Source organism: Geospiza fortis, unplaced genomic scaffold (assembly GCF_000277835.1).
Source record: "Geospiza fortis unplaced genomic scaffold, GeoFor_1.0 scaffold237, whole genome shotgun sequence".
Classification (NCBI taxonomy): Eukaryota; Metazoa; Chordata; class Aves; order Passeriformes; family Thraupidae; genus Geospiza; species Geospiza fortis.
In genome coordinates, this window is record NW_005054319.1 from 2555874 (window position 1) to 2571460 (window position 15587).

Genomic DNA, 15587 nt, shown 5'->3' on the forward strand with positions numbered 1-15587 from the left:
GCCTTGGGAAGCAGTTTGCAGAAGTAATGCCAATTAAACCCTCTGATATGTCTCCAGGCTGTTTCTCCAGAGGTCTCCCCGCCTGGCAAAGAGCCCTGGAGTGCATCAAGGATGATGGGACACTTCCACAGAGTGCAGATTTCACAAACTTACCAAGATGTAGTAAATTGAATGTAACTTTATGAGACTGTTTAGATGGCAGCTTTGTGATCTTTGAGAATGACAATCTCAGAGTTAATACCATTTGTCTTAGCTATGTCTTCAGTCTTGGTAATCCAGTACCTTTTTACAGAAGTATCAGGTCTAGAAGTCCCAGTTTTGGTAAATATTTTCACAGTTTTACATTGATGAAATAAGCATGCACAGTAATAATCACACTGTATTGCTACAGCTCTACTTACATGAGGTGCAGCCCAGGAGAATGTCAGTCTGAGATGGAGCCACTGGGAGGAGAAAAGGAAAAAAAAAAAGAAAAGGTGAAACAGTTACTTCTAGGTGATTGAAAGAAATTAAAACAAAATTTAATCAAATCTGGTAAATACAGATCACTTTAATTTTTTTTGTCTTGCATCTCCCTAGACCATCTCTGTGTAGCATTTACAATACCCAGTGTTTTCATCCAGTGATTAGAAAATCTGTAACATAATTGTTCATGGTGTTTGATGCTGTAATGCCTCACAGTGGGGCTGATGGTTTTATTTACACTTGTGAGGTGAATTGAAGATCCTAAATAAAAGCTGTAGATTGATCCAAAGATATACCCATAACTTCCTTCTCCTCATTAAAAATGTCATGCTTGGTGGGTTAAAACTGACATGTAACAGTCCCAATATGAAATATTTGTTCTGTAATGTGAAACCACGATAAATGTCACTTTGGTTTGTTACTGCTAAAAGTGGTGGGTTTGGCACACAGTGTCACATTAATTCACTTTCCTGAGTATGTGTTTACTCCTTTGCATGCCAAGGGGAAAAAATATAGAGAATTATATTTTATTACATTATAAGGAGTGTAATATATCTGTCCACTCAAAATTTATAACCACTATTTCCGTGTATCTTTAGATCAGATCCAACTTATTTAAAGGAGAAGAAAAAATAAGTAAAGCACTGATTTCCATATGTATTGCAGTAGGGAAAAAATAAACAGGCATATGTAAGGAATTAAAGAGGTTTGAGCTGAGATTAATGATTGAACAGTAATATTTGTAGAGAAAGACAAACTTTAATAAGAGTAGATTAATTCACCCCTAAAAAGAGAGATTAACTTGTTCAAGGGTACTTAATTATGACTGAATTTTGAGGTAAGTAGAATACTTAATCTGGGAAAAATGTTTTAAGATAGTTGTCTGTGCCACCTCATTCTTTTTTTGTATTAAAGTTTTATTGAGAGATGCAGAGCTGGTCTGTAAAAGATTTGATCTCATTCTGATCAAATGATTTTTTGTCTACTATCAGCACCAGTTATGGTTGTTACTATCACATTTTCCAATCAGGGCTCCCCAGTTCCCCTGCTCTCCTTGGCCTCTCTCTGCCCTCCATTTGACATCTTGTGGTTGGCATTTAAGGGCCCAAGAAAAACAAACAGTGCAACCAGTATTTTGCTTGCAATTTTAGTTTCATAGTTTGATAGAGAATAGTAAATAGAAAGACAAACTGTTACTATTTTTATGTGGTCTTGGTCCTATGAGAAAGGCATTTCCATGGCTAACGTGACTTTGTGATGTGCCACACAGGTGGAAATGCCCAACACCACCTCTGGTGGCTGTAAAGCCCTGCAGTAGTGGCTGGCTCATCACAGTCTCTGGCTGGCCTCACTTCTCAAGAACAAAAATAAATCTGCCATAAATCCGTGCAAAGAAGGAGCAGCTGTTCTGTTCATACTTCCATGCAAATTTAAGTCACGTTCAGGGAAGTAGTGGGACAGCTGCCCCATGCTTCAGAGCAGAAACTGATTGTGGAGAGCTTCTCCTGGTGCCTGTCACTGCTGAAGTCCCACCTGGACACAGCTGGGACACATCTGGAGCTCTGGGAGCTCCAGCTGTGTAAGGACAGGCTGCAGGAGACGGCTCTCCCTGCGTAATGCAGTCCTCCAGAGCTTTAATTCTGTCCTGTGGCCTCATCTCCACGTGGGCATGAGAATCACTAGAACTAGACATGGGAGTTGTTGAGTTCGGCTGGCACAGTTGCACAAGTTTCTTTATGTGCACAGCAATGTGCAGTGCTGGGATCTGCTTTCCAAGGACCACTGCTGTGTGCCCATGGAGCTCTCAGGGCTGGGCTGGAGAAAAGTTCTGTGGTCACCCAGCAGCCTCCAAAGAGCAGCTTTGCTGCTGCTGACCTGCTGCAGCTTCCCAAGGTAGCGTGTGACTGACTCACTGCTTTCCTCCTCCCTTACTCAGTAGCCCTCCTGCATTGATTCTTTTGCTTTCTGATCCTTGCTGTTGGAGTACAATTTCTTTTATGTAGTAAATAATGTTTCAGGATTGATTAAATCACAACATGAATCATAATGGGAATGCTGAGCTGTACACAGGGCTCTTCACATCTGTAAGTCTGTGGAGATGAATAACAAGTTCTATAGGGACAGCCTTAAAGTGGGTTTGCAGTTTTGCTGGGAGCTGAACTCAACTGGTTTTTGTTTTAATGTAGGCAACTTGAGTGGAATAAAATGCTGGTTAATCAGTTTGAAATTAAATTGTTGCATGGCCAGAACAAGCATAGTTATTTCTAGATAGCTTAAAGAATGGAGTATGATTTCAAAGGTCATGTGTAATTATACTTTTATTCATGAGGCCTGTGTTTTATATTCTAAGAAATATAATTCATGTATTATATTAATCATGCAGAATTCTAAATCAGAACATAAAATTTTGCAGTGCTATAATTAAGAGAAATGAAAGTGATAAGGAGTAACAGCTATGTAGCTAATGAGGGAGTTAATTTCAACGTGTGTTTTAGGCCATTAAGTACTACAAAGCAAGAAGTGCTGCTTTGCCAGCACAAAGCAAAGGAAGGCAGTTAAGTACCACTCCCTTCCCCAGCCAGCATCTCTGGGAATTCTGGAGAGCTCCAGCTGTAGTTCCAGCAGGAGCTTACACAAGAAATGTGCAAGGAGATACAAATCACTGGTGCAGATTGTCCTTTAGCAAGGAAAAGATTTCATATTCTGCATGCGGACATGAATTTTTCTCTATGCAAATGTTTTTATCCTTTCAGGTTGGACAAAGTTTGACAAAGTTATAAAGAGCTCAGGTGTTTTCTTCTGTGTCAGGATCTGCAGGCCATCAGGACATCCTTGTTCATGCTGTGCTTTGCTTTTTTTTTTTTTTCTTTAAGAAGCCTGAAGCATTTTCCTTGTGTGGTTTCGCAACCCCATTTTTTTCCCAAACAGCAGGAGTCCTATCACTAGATCAAATTTAGAATTCACTGCTTCCAACAATTGTCTAATGGATCCACATGTTTACACAGCATGACACTGGCATCCAGATAGTGTCATGAAAGTCTCAATCAGTACTACTGTTTCATGCTTCCTCCCTGCTTAAAAAAAAGAAAGGGAAAAAAAAGGGGAAAGCTACAGGCACTTTTTTTCCTGGTGCTCAGGGGAGCAGTGAATGTTTCAGCCACCAGTACTTGCTCACAAAATTTTGGAAAAGTCTTTCCATCTGCTCTAATTGAAAATGCCAACTCTCAGATATTTTATCAGTACTTACTGTATCAATAAATAGATCTTAAAATCACAGACTCCCAGAGCTGCCTGGGTTTTAAGAAACCTTAAAGATCATTGACTTCAGCCCCACTGCTGTGGACGCACCAGACCAGGTTGCTCAGAGCTCCATCACACCTGGCCTTACTTCCAGAGATGAATGCTGCAAAACGGGAGACTGGAAAATAACATTTCCAGACCCAATCCTTTCTTCCTTCCGGAGCCTCTCTGCTGAAGGAAAACTTGATTATCTGTGTAGTGCTGTGCCCCTAACTTGCAGCACCCACACCACTGCCTCAAGGAAGCTCCAGCTGCTTCTCCCTGCCACTGACGTGTCCCTGTGGCCATCTGTGTGTTCTTATGGTCAATCAAATCACCCAAAGGATCTTTCTGAAATCCAGAGTACCCAGGAGCAGCCTCAAGCACTTGGCATTTGTGTAGCATGGGAGGACCATTTCTAATTTACTTGCTGGTGTATTTTGCCAAGTGTCTGATTCCTGTTCCCTGTTATTGGATGTAAGTAAATCAGTAGCAATTACTTGGCAACAAGCTTCCATGGTCATTTGTTCTGAAGAAACTTAGTCCCTGGTAGCATTAAGTTAAGGAAGGGGGGTTTGGCTGGGACACCAGAACCTTTCTTTTTTTTAATGCTCCCATGGGATCTTTCACTTCCACACAAGCAACTGCCTGAACTGGCCAAGTGGTCTTGATTTAATGTTGCTTTATGAACACGACTTGTCGCAGCTGCAGGATGTCATAACCTCTATTTCCTTAGCTTAGATTTGAAATCTGGAGCCATATGATTCAGATGAACCACAACTGCCCCTGCTTAATTTAACTTGATGTATTTGTTTTGAAAATACTCGTTGTTCACTCCAAGTTTTAGCTGCTAAATGAATTAAGCTGATCTGCACTGTTAAATGGGGAATACTGACCAGCTTGATTAAAAGCTGCAAAGAAAGCTCCAGTAATCTTTAACTTATCAGTGCCAATGAAAATATTTCATTAGTATAAATTTTAAATTTTAAAAAATCAGAACTTGTTTTAAATACAATAATTAGAGATGAGTGTAGCTCTGATGCAAAAAAACAAACCCCAAATTCTTACAAAAATAATTGTATGTTGTACAGTATTTCAGGGAAGTACAGTGAGCTCACCAAAAACTGTTGCTGTAGACAGGATTCAGAGTACAAGATGATGAGCAGTACTGGGATGGCTTTGCATCCAAAATTTAATTTTACAGGGCTCCTGTTCTTGTGCAGCTTAGAAACTTTTGCATTTGAAGTAAAGCCAACTGGATTTGTAAAGATACTTATCTTATTCTCTGGCCCCATTCAAATCACCAGAAAATATTAAGGCTGACAAGCCTAACTTATATGCTTCTCAATTAATATTTTTATGTTATAGTACACACAGATTTGCACAATTGCCAGGTTTGAAGTCACTCGGCTGGTTTCCAAGTGGCAGATGCTGCCTTCGCTAATATATGTCTGTTCTCCACAACAGTAAATATTAATATCAGAGTTTAGTGTTCTTCTTTGTAACTTGTTGCATTAGAGAAATCTTAATTTAGTCCATTTTAATACAAGACAAAACTTTTAAGTTCTAGGTTCACATGTGCAGTGTGTGTTAGCTCCCTGTAATTCCTTGGATTTTTTGGCACTTTGTCTTCTGTTGAAATTTATGTCCTTGCTGTTTTGTAAATTATTTTTTAAGAGTAACTTGTCTAGAGTAAGCAGGCAGAATAAAAGCTGTGTCATGTCCTTTCTAAAGATACTTGATCTTTAAAGTTACCTTTAGATGTGTAAAATTAAAAAAAAAAAAAAGATAAGCAGTCTTTGCCATGGCTGTAGTCCATTAAATACAAAAAAACCCCAAATATTCCCCAGCATTTGCAAACCCACCCTTTTATTGAAGATATTGAGACACAGCAGAAGTGAAAAATCACCCAAGAGGGTTTGCTTATGCACCCAGTCACTGAAGGTCAGTCTCAACTGCTTACACGTCCTATGAGATTTTTCTTACTGCTTGTTACATAAATGAAGATTCATTTACAGGCTCTAATTTTTAGAAATTTTTTTTATGATTAAGTTTATAAATATCATAATCTAATTACATTCTTAAATTCCACTTTCTACAGCTGCTTGTTTGTAGTGATATTTTATAAATTTCCTTATTTAATTATTCTTAGATTCTCAGAGAGACTAAACAAAGTTTGAGAGCTGGGATGCTTTCCCAAATGTAGTTTAGAGCTGTTGGCCAGTCAGTGAACTGCTTGTGCAGTCTGAAATAGAAGTGGCCCCAGCAGCACCTGCTGGAACAGCATCTGCAGGATGCTAAGTTTGGCAAATCAACACCTGTGTGTTGGTAACGTGCAGGTGGATCAGTGTGAGGGCACCCGCAGAGCTGCTTCTAATTGTCAGGTGTGTCTTGTGGAGTGGAAAAGTGCAGAGGAAATTGTATTCAAATACTGAAAATTACGTTACAATTAACATGCAATTTTACTTGATGGATTTTGGGCAATTCTACTTCCTGCCAACCTGTATGGACTGAGTGAGGTTTCTTTTCCTCCTCCTATTTCCACTCCCTACCAGGGTATTGCAACAAACTGGTTCTGACTTTGGTGTAAGGCAGTGGAGTCATTCTGGATTTAAAAGCTGGTGGTGGTGTCTGGAGGCAGTGCTGTGGCCTGGGGACTTGGCTGAATTCCTTAGCAGTGGTTCCATGACCAGCTGGAGCAGTTTCTTGCACTTCACCATCCCTTCTTTTTTTTGACATGGTCATTGAAAATTATTTGTGCACCCTAAAATTTAACCCATCCCATATCAGACTGTGCAATGTTCCAGCCTTGTAGGCTGACCTGACTTTATTTATATTCACACACGGCGCTGACATTTCACACATCTCTCTGTCAGAGCTGCAGAGCTGATGGCTGAAGAGCACTTTCTGTGACCTGCTGACAGCTCGATGGCACCATGTGTCCAGCCAGCTCCCAGGGGGGGATGTGTTTGCCCCTGGCTCTCCTGGTGAGTTGAACACATGGGCACTTTCCTGCCAGCAGCCGTGTGAATGTGACCACCTCCAGTCACTGGGATGCCTGCACTGCCTCTAGTTCTGGTACCTGCCTGATGGCACGGGGTTATCTCTCAGCTAACCTGGTGCTGGGACACAGAGCTGCCTTCCAGCCTGTCCTCAGTAGCAGAGGTTACTGACTGGAAGGCGTGCACCCTCCCCCAGAGGGGAAGGATTGCGGAAGGGAGTTCGAGCAGAGGATGGTGAGTGGTGTAGTGCTCGAGCACGGAGAAGCTGGAGGTGGGCTGAACGTGTTGTTGACAAAGAATAGAAGAATGGGATTTTGCAACAAGGAGGAAGTGGTGTGGTTGATTTGCCACATCACAGTTCTCAGTGGCCCACCCATTTGTTTTGACATAAATACCTACTCTGGAGCTATGTTGAGGCACGAAGAGGACGCGTACCCTTACACTTGTGATCCTCAGGGTTTGTTGCTGCTCTTTTGAAGAGTGAGCTTCATGTTTTAATGTTTTGTTTGGAGACTCAAGCATTTAGATTTGTAATTCTGCCCTTCTAGCCATTTCCCTGATTTACCTTGCAGAGTAAACATTGTTTTGTTCCGTTTCCCAGACTTCCTTTTCCTTGTCTTTGCTGTTGGCTTAATTTTGAGATATGATACTCAAGTCAGAGGTGTCTCCCTGGGAGCAAAAAAAAAACCCCAACAGCTAAGGGTTTGAGTGAGCTAACTATTTTCTCTGTTTAGACGCAGCAGCTTACTTTCCAGTATTCTGGAAATCCTCAAACACAGATCCTGCCAAAGACACCGACTTAAATGGCAGCAGTGCTTAGGAGAACATGCTCAGGTTTTCTGGCAACTCTTACAAGCCACTCAATAAACAGGCACATTGCTTGCAGCGAGTGCCCTGTAGTTTGGAAAGCACCGCTGAAGGCAAATTTGTGGAGAATTTATTCTTGTGGTTATAGTTCTCCATTTTCATATCTTCTACAGTAGGTCCAGTTTCCTCAGGGTTTGATATCTAGGATCTTAATATCAAATCTGGAATTAATACAGCTGCATTTAAAGACTAAGACATTTGCAGGGTTCATAGCCATAATTCACTGTGTGGCACAGTGGGGAACTCAGTGTGTTTTAAACATTCTCCCTCTGTGCTTGTACAGATTTTTATAGTTGAATTAAGAATTTATAACATGCTGGGTCTCATATTCCAGGTCTGTTTGTTTCTAAATCTATACACAGAACATGGACTAGGTCATAAATTTTTGCAGATGAAATGAAGGCTGATTAGAATTTTAATATTAAGGAAGGAAATGGCCTTGGGTAGAGCACTACAGAGCAGAACAGGCCTTCTGTTAATACACAAGAGTATTACTGTTTTCTTGAACTTTGCCTTCCAATCCAATTACGACTTGTGCCTAGAAATCATAACTCTGGTGCCTTCCAGTTGATAATGTTGAATGTTATCCTTGTCCAAGCTTATATAATTTCCAGTAGTAAAAACAATCTTGATTATAAAACTGCTAGATAATATACTCTTAAAACTGAGTTATGGGCAATAGTACATGGTTTTTGTTGATAAACAAAGCAGTCATGATGGTATATCAAATTGACCCAGTTCTGTCTCATTTTAAATTAAATTAAATCAAGAGTTTTTTCTTGGGACATGCAATTCCTGTGATGACATATTGTGTAACTCACACTTCGTGGTAAGAATGAAGACAAGCTTTCAGTGTAAATGATTTTTTTTTTCTGAGTCAAGCAAAATAACGGGAATCTCTGTGTTGGCTTTCATTTTAAGCACTTCTGTGATAGCATCACGCTCACAGTATGAAATGAGCTCATCCAAGGAGTACTTCCAGCCAGTTCCCTTATCAGCGTAAGCCATTGTAGCTCAGAACGTGTCCTCCCGTGTCCTCCTCCCCTGCCCTCACTCATAACTGGCTTGGACCAGATGCTGCATAATTCCCTGGATCTCTATTTACCATCCCTTGGCTGCACACACCTTTGTTGCACATTTACAGCAGAAAATATTATTACTGAAGTGTGGAATCACATTCTGGTATTACTTCATGAAAATCGATTCTCATTCCTCGCTACTGCAGAGCATGTTATTAGCATAGTACAACTCATCATTTTCTTACAAAGGGAATGACAATTGTATCCTTGTTTAGATGCTGCCTGTGGATTTAAAGGATATAAATATATGTAGCCAAATGTGGTGGCTAAACTTGGCTGCTTCTCCTGCTGGTTTCTGTGGTTTTGCTTCATTGTCCAGAAAAAGTGACAACATTTTCAACTCTTGCATCCATCACCAGGTTTGGTGAGATGTCCACTCTTGGCAGAAAAAGATCAATGCAGATTTGTTTATGTGGGCCTTTGAATTGTATAGCAGACTTCTATCATTTATTGTCTATCTCTAAGAAGTTTTGTTTATCATTCTCACACCATTAAAACGTCACATTAGTGGCACAGTCTGAAACATATTTATCCCACTCTAAAATCTCAAGGGGTTGTGCACAGGCTGTTATGCAAGTAGGTTTATTTTAGATTTCTTCCCTTTTTTCTTTAATCACTTGTGTAATGTGTTTCAAATGTATGTCTGATGTTGATTCCTTTTTGTGTTCCAGCAGGGGCATTTGATTTTGCAGCTAAAAGGATTGAATACTAAATGTTCTTTTTGCATGGGTACATAAGAGGGTATTTTCTTCTTTCAGGCAGAGAAAGGCATTCCTAGGATTTAAGGCCTGATAAAGTAACAAAAAACACAGCAAATCCAAAACAGCTAAAATATTAATGTATTTTTATAATTTGGGATTTTTTATATGGGGGTGAATCAGAGCAGAAAGAACAAACTGTATGAGAGATACCATTCCAGATGAAGAAATTAAAATTATTACATTGTGTCATCCACATTGTAAGAACAGTATGGATGAAGTCTGACTTCTTTAGTGATTTTCTCCCCCTATATTAGCCCACAAGTCCTTCAGTAACCAGAAATATACAGGTTTGTGATGACTTGGTATAATGAATCTGATGCTGAGAAAGAGAGTTGTGTTCAAAGATTTTTGTTTCCCCCTTGCTTCTTAAAGTAGAAAAATGCTAATGTTTCCTTTCTTTTCTGAATTTCCAGACTGGAACCGAATTTGATAATACTGTTCCCAGGGTAAAGTACCCTTCACAGATCTTCTTTGTAGAGCTTATGAACTCTTTTGTTTGATTTCTTGCAGTTTTTGGGCACAGCACAGTAAGTTTAGTGTTGGTATCTGCATTAGATTTGGCATTTCAGAAACGTTCCAGTTTAAAGGTTCTGTTGTGACTCAGTGCTGAAGGTGCAGTGAGTCGGCAGCTCTGGAGAGACTCATTTGTTGCTGGTGCCATATGTTATCTTTGATCAGGAAACCATTTGAACCGAGATGCCTTCGGAAAATAACATGAGAAAATATGGAAGTCCAGACCTTACCAGACAGTTTTGCTGCAAGGGAGGATCCAGTTGTGGTTTTGCCTACAAACACTTTTTATTTATTGAGTTACAGTTCTTAATTACTCACAATTGGGAGGGATTTCATGTCAGCCATGTAAGCTCGATGAGCATTCAAAACTGAATTAGCATTATGAGCTTTCCATGTATATTTAGTTCTTCCCCCTCCTCAATTCACCTCACTCAAAGGCTGAGGAGAAGGGAGTGTGACTGAAGGTCACTTTCTTCAGTAGACCAAAATGCAAAGCCTAAGCCAGTGATCCAGCTGGCATCTTAACACTAGAAGCTCCTTAAATGATCCAGGCATCAGAGAAAATTCTGGCATCAAACCAGGCAGGTGGGACACCCAGTGCTCCAAAACTAACGAGTACTGCTTGTAGTGACAGACACGGGCAAGCAAAGTGCTCCATCATGTGCCAGGAGCAGTGTTCCTGTCTCTAACCCTGGAGATCTTCCCACCCAAAGTGGTACCTGCCCTGCTCAGTGGCCCTTAAATAACCAACCAACTGCAGAAGCCACTGGACACACGTGTGTGTAACCCAGAGTGTCCCCATGAGCACTGCAAGAATTTTACAGCTTTGTCAGACACCTCTCCACCTAAGAGTTTCCAGAAGAACTGGTGGGAGTGCAGCTAACACCTTCACCCATCATTCTTCCTGAAGGATGATGCTATATCCAATGCTTGTTCAGGCAAAGACTCCCTAATCTTATTGTAATAGGTTCTAATTATTCACTTCTGCAAGATCCCTGCTTGGGAGTTACCACAAGCCAGATACACTCTGTGAGTGATTATCCTAAGAAGTTCTTAATTACTGTGGAGTTTCTCCAGCTCTTTAAAATGTATTGCCTGTACTGATACCATAAATCCATTTTCCTCTCCACTTGCTGTGGAGCCCTTTGTACCCTGGGTTCTGTGTTAATGAAGGCCCAGAAGTGCTGCTGTGGCCCATCCCTCATGCTGCTGGTTGTCATCTACAGCTGAGCCATGGGGACACGGCTACAAAAGTCACTGACCCAGCAGGTCAGGTATTATATGGCCTAGTTTTTAAAATTCTGACTATCATTGTGGAGAAAGAGCCACAAAAATGCTATGGAATTGTCTGTCTTTGTAGTGGATTCTGTGGCTTCCTATTTGCAACATTTGTTGCGAATAAATTTTTGCACTTTGGCCAAAACAAGACTGTTTTTATGACTTTACTTCAAAATGTGTTGAAAGCTTATGTTGCTGTGTTATTTATTGTACAGCACTTAAATAACTTTATATACTGAACATATGCTAAAGCAGAATTCACAAATGGCATCCCCTCAGTGTAACTTCAGAATTTCAGAGAACCTGCAGTTGGTGTCCTACTGCAACCACATAACTTTGCAAGGAAGACAAAAATTCTAAATTCTACAAGTTTTGGGACAGAATTAGAAAAATTATAAATATTTGAAATTGTGACAGTACCAGGAACATTAAGCCTAATTTGACTGAAATCCAAATTTTAGTCTAAGAAACTAAATGGAAAGTAATGGAAGATACAAGGCTTTTACTAGGGATGAAGGATTTCAGAAGCCTTTAGAGGTCTGTATGCTCTGTTATATGGGTTATGTTTCTGACACCTCCCAATGTGGATCTAAGTAGTTTTTTATTTAAAAAGGAAAGATATTCAGGCAGTTTGGCAGTAGATCTACTCTCTGAATAGATAAAAATGCCTAAAAAACTCTTGACAGTTGCTTGTAAGAGGAGCTGTATTAGATATTTTTCTCCTTTTATTTCTGGTAAATTTATTGGCTGAACAGCTTAGGAGGTGTTTCAGGCTAATTATCCATTTTCAAGCAATAACTGTCTCTCAAGTCTTTTGATCATGTGCCAGTTTTAAACTGAAAACAAACCTTGATATGACTGCACTTTTCACTTCTTTAGACTTTGTCTTTTGTAGTTAGTCAGAATTTTTGTATAGATTTTCATATGTGTGCTCCTACTGTCAAATGTGTGTTCCTTTTACCTCAATGACACAGACATCCTAAACCAGCTCTGCTTACTTAAGTGGTAAAGGAAGAGTGTTCTGCCATATCAGTTCTTACAGCATGTATGTCTTTTCCTGTTAAAGCACTCCTACTCCTAAAACATTTCCCATTATCACTGGTGTCCTGACAGCAGTAATCTCTGAGGAGGTCTAATCTGAGATCAGATTAAAAAAAAAAACCCTAAAAATTCCTAAAATCCTGTGAGCTCAATCTAACTTTTGTTCTATGGTGACCAAAGGGTAAAAGAAACCCTTTAAAATAAATTTGTTCTCTTTCTAAATAGATAACTAGCCAAATGCATTTCAAGTATTTGTTCAACTGATCAAATATTGCTTTAGGTTTAGAAAACAAATTAACCAAATGTTTGAAGAATTAGACATTTTGTACCTGAACAATTCTCTGTGTCATTACTTCTGCACTGATGACCCTAAGTACTGTGGTCAAAATGAAAGACCCTTTCCATGAAAATAACGTTTAATTTTTTTTTCAGTTTTTCATGAAACAACTAAACTGTGAAAATTCACACTCTTTATTTTATCCTTAAGAGAGTCACACCAGTGTGTCAAATTTAAGTCCTTACTTCTTGTGTAGATACACTGATGGGCTGAAGTACATATATATATGTATATACATATATTTGGCAGAAACATAACTTGATAGTTGAACATTAGTTTGAATTTGGAATAAACATTAGTTTGAATTGGAGATAAACACGTTTCTATGTGTGTGGGTTCAGAAAGCAGAACAGTCTGCCCTGACACTAAATAAACACAGTTCCCAGGTGGGAATTCTCAATTAAGATGTCGATTAACTTCTAACTCAATGGCTGTGCTTTAAGATCCTGGCAGTGTTTGAATCACTGGTATTAGATACCATTCTTCTTTCTGCTCTGGAAGTAGAAGCTGTGAATTCCTTTTTCACACTGTTAAGGTAAGATTTTCTACTAATTAGCTAATAACAGGAGTGGGCTCAGAGACACATAGGCACGTCAAAGACATTTTTGCATGCTACCTATGATGAAGAGTTTTAAATAGACCAAATTAAAGTTTTGGCAGTAAGACATCAAAATCTCAGTTGATTCTTACAACTCCTCTGTTCTGTTGGTAGTGTCTCCTATCAGTGTCTGCCCATTGTGAGCTTACAGACTTGGATGATTATTGGATGTTCTGTTTACAGAATTGTGAGGCTTTTCTAAAGGTTCCTAGAGCTTAATTCCTAACAGGCCACTTAGTTTTGAGTCATTGCTGAACTGAATGTTGTGATGCAAGTCCAAAAGGAAAAGCAAAGGGAAGGACAGGGGATGGTAACACTTGCTGTTCTTGAGCTGCCTTGACCACATCTTGTAATATGTTTTTATTTGTACAGTATATGAAGATAACCTGTTTTCTTTATTATATTAGGTATTTTAATGAAGTTATGGGTATGAGTTATTTTTAGATGGCAGCATTTATTTGTTTAATTAGCTAAATGATACAAGTGAAATTTCATTTTGAACTCAGTCATCATCTGTTAAACTTCTGGAACAGTTCAATGACTGACTGCTACCATTACCCACTCCAGAATGAGCAAGGAAACCCATGAATTTTTGCCACAGAAGACTTGTTTCTGATGGGTAGGCAGTGAGTGAAGGGGATTTTCCTGCTCATTTGACATTGCAGGAAGCAAACCAGCATCTTCTCACTGGAGTTGTACCTTGAAATGGCTGCAAAACCTTGACAGCTCCAGTGGAATCTGGCTGTGCCTCAGAGTTTCTGATGGGCAGGTAACCAGAGTCTGTGCTGGACAGGGAAACACTGCAGGTCAGGAGTCACAGCTCCAGCAGCCAGAAACATCAGCCAGAGGAGAAACTCACTGAACCAGCAGCCCAACTGAGAGGATGGAGAACTGAGGGGAACTTCCCTCTCATACAAATGCTCTCAGCATTGTGGAAATGTGAGTCCTGTACACTGTAAGACATTTATTAATTGCTATTTTGGTTGTCTGTTGTAATTTTTTTAATTTCCTTGCTTGCATCTGCAATAAATCAAAATTATATTTTTTAATAATATGAAACACCTGAGTTCAGGCCCTTGGAAGCAAAAATTATGCTTTCTGCCTTTACTAGACCTCTACCATAATTCTGAAATTAGAGGGAAATAATTGAAAGCCCATGCATGATGATACTAAAGAGCAACAAATACCAAATGATCTGAGGTAATTTGAGAGTTGACAAGCTGCAGTTCATCACCCCAGTATGTAAAAGGCAGGATACACATAGCAACATTACGTATTTTACACTTTCACATTTATTTTAAGGAATGGTGTCTTCAGCCAGAGGGTGCAAAAAAATGGGATCCCACAAGCTGCACCTCCACTTGCTTCCACCTTTGTGTCACCTCCTCCTTTTGCTGGCAGAAATGTTCACAGTGAATCAAATTAACAAACTGATTTGGTAATAAAGTAACCTCTGCGAGGGGACACAGAGGTAATTTTCACCCAAATGGGTTTACAAAACTCTGCAAACACTTGTGCCAAGGAAGAGGTGGGAGATGGGGAGTGTGTCTTTTGGCAGCAGTACTGACTTACGCAGGTTTAAATTGTTCCTAAAACTATTACCTGAGATTTATATTCATAAGTGTAAAGCTTTCTTTAGAGCCTAAACAGCAGCACTTGGTTGTGTAATCTTTCACTGTGAGCAGAATATGCTCCATCTAATTTATAAGCACATTGTTTGTTCCACTGCAGTCACTATGTGGCTCTATCTCTTCCATTAAGTCAATAATCTCTATTCCATATAATGTGGGTATTCTAGTGTAAGGCAGGCAAGGAAGAAATCAGATCTCTGTGTAATGACATTAAGCTTTTAGGTTACAGACGGAGTAAAGGACTCACAGCTGCTTAACATATGCCCTCTGCCTGAACTCGCTTTATCACTTGGTATCTGACTGCTCTCAACATATAAAAAGTTGCTGTGATTGATAGTTGGTTATACAGTATTTGTCAGGGTGAACTGAATCATTATGTGTACAGATTCAGGAATACAGAAAAATAAAGCTGAAAGAAGAACAACAAAAACTCTTGACATCTTTCCCGTTCATTAAGCTTTCCTAAGGCAACTGTTTTTGTTTGCAGGAGTTAGTGGTTGCTGGTTTTTCTAACTAGCAATTGCTGAGTGATTTAGAGTACATCTCTGCTCTTTTGTTTGGATTTCATTTGCGAAACCATTTAGAGTTATAAAACTGTCAGCTTAAGAACATTCTATATATTTTGCCAGTGAGGGCCTCCTGTATGCAGAGTTTATGCATTTCTCTCCATTTTGGGTGCTGTTTGAATTCTCAGTATATATCACTGTTGTTCTTTTTCTGGTTGTTCAAATAATCC

General features: G+C 39.6%; 1 protein-coding gene across 1 annotated transcript in view; it reads right to left on the reverse strand.

Moving 5' to 3' along the window:
* The window catches only part of GPR146 (G protein-coupled receptor 146), a 46209-nt gene that overhangs the window by 23458 nt on the left and 7164 nt on the right, over positions 1–15587 (reverse strand). Inside the window, exon 2 of the mRNA XM_005420361.2 lies at positions 402–443. The gene's annotated coding sequence lies outside the window, so the exon portion shown is untranslated. The remainder of the gene's footprint in view (positions 1–401; positions 444–15587) is intronic.